Raw genomic sequence first — 929 nt, 5'->3', positions numbered from 1 at the left:
GGCCCCGGGGGACAGGGGTGGGGGGGGTGGGGGGGAGACAAGAGAAAAGTGATGTTGGAGGACCTCTAGGGTGTCGTGAAATCCCTTACATTGCCGGGACGAGGACCTGAAGGGTGATTTATGAGCCTTTGGCTGGGACTGCACACGCACACTGAGTCTTGGCCGAGTGCCTGGAGATGGCGGGCCCCCGGGGACCCGGCGTGCACAATGACACCAATTTATCCCTGTAGAGCTCCGTCAATAAAGGACGGACTCGACACTATACTTTTCTGAAGGGCCAGCACTCTTCTAATTCCGCGCTGACGAGGGAAAGTGGCCCCAAACTTCTGCTCGCTCGGCAGGGTTCCAGGTAACAAGAGCGCTTAACCCTTTCCCGACCGGGGGCCAACGGAGTGCGGCAACCCAACAGCTCCGGCAGAGGATACAACAACAACAAACACCAATCACACCGCCAGCACCGGCGCCATCAAATGTTTATATAGAGCCGGCAACGGACATCAGTCCCCGCCCCCAAGGAGCTTACAGTCTGAGGTCCCTATGTCACCTACATACAAGGGCCAACTGACCTACCAGCATGTAACGGGGATTTGTACCGGGGACACCCAGTGCTGCAGGGCAGAAGGGGCGAACCACTGAGCCATGGTACCATTAGGGTACACTCTGCTCTCTCCTTCTGTCGGCATGTTCCTTGTCAGTCTGATTGGCTTCGAGTGCTCTACCATTCATCTCTATTAACTTCATAGCCGCACTGCAGCGCGGGTGCCTGGGAAAAATCATCTGTAAGCACCTCCTTGTACAGCGAGGTGTCTCCTCCCACTGGCGCCGAACGCCACCCCTACCAATCCTGGACACCACCGGCCACTAGCAGAAGAGGAAACCAGACAGTCCAGCACATTAACGGTTAACTGCCAGCTTAGCACGCCCGCCAC

General features: G+C 57.2%; 1 long non-coding RNA gene across 1 annotated transcript in view; it reads right to left on the bottom strand.

The window, feature by feature from the left end:
• Window positions 1–493: 493 nt before the first annotated feature.
• The window catches only part of LOC108802142, a 15987-nt gene continuing 15551 nt past the window's right edge, over window positions 494–929 (bottom strand). Inside the window, exon 3 of the long non-coding RNA XR_001942201.1 lies at window positions 494–561. This is a non-coding gene — a long non-coding RNA (uncharacterized LOC108802142). The remainder of the gene's footprint in view (window positions 562–929) is intronic.

This window comes from Nanorana parkeri, unplaced genomic scaffold (assembly GCF_000935625.1).
Source record: "Nanorana parkeri isolate BGI_ZX_2015 unplaced genomic scaffold, ASM93562v1 scaffold2678, whole genome shotgun sequence".
In the NCBI taxonomy this organism is placed as follows: Eukaryota; Metazoa; Chordata; class Amphibia; order Anura; family Dicroglossidae; genus Nanorana; species Nanorana parkeri.
This window is presented reverse-complemented; position numbering and strand designations above follow the sequence as displayed.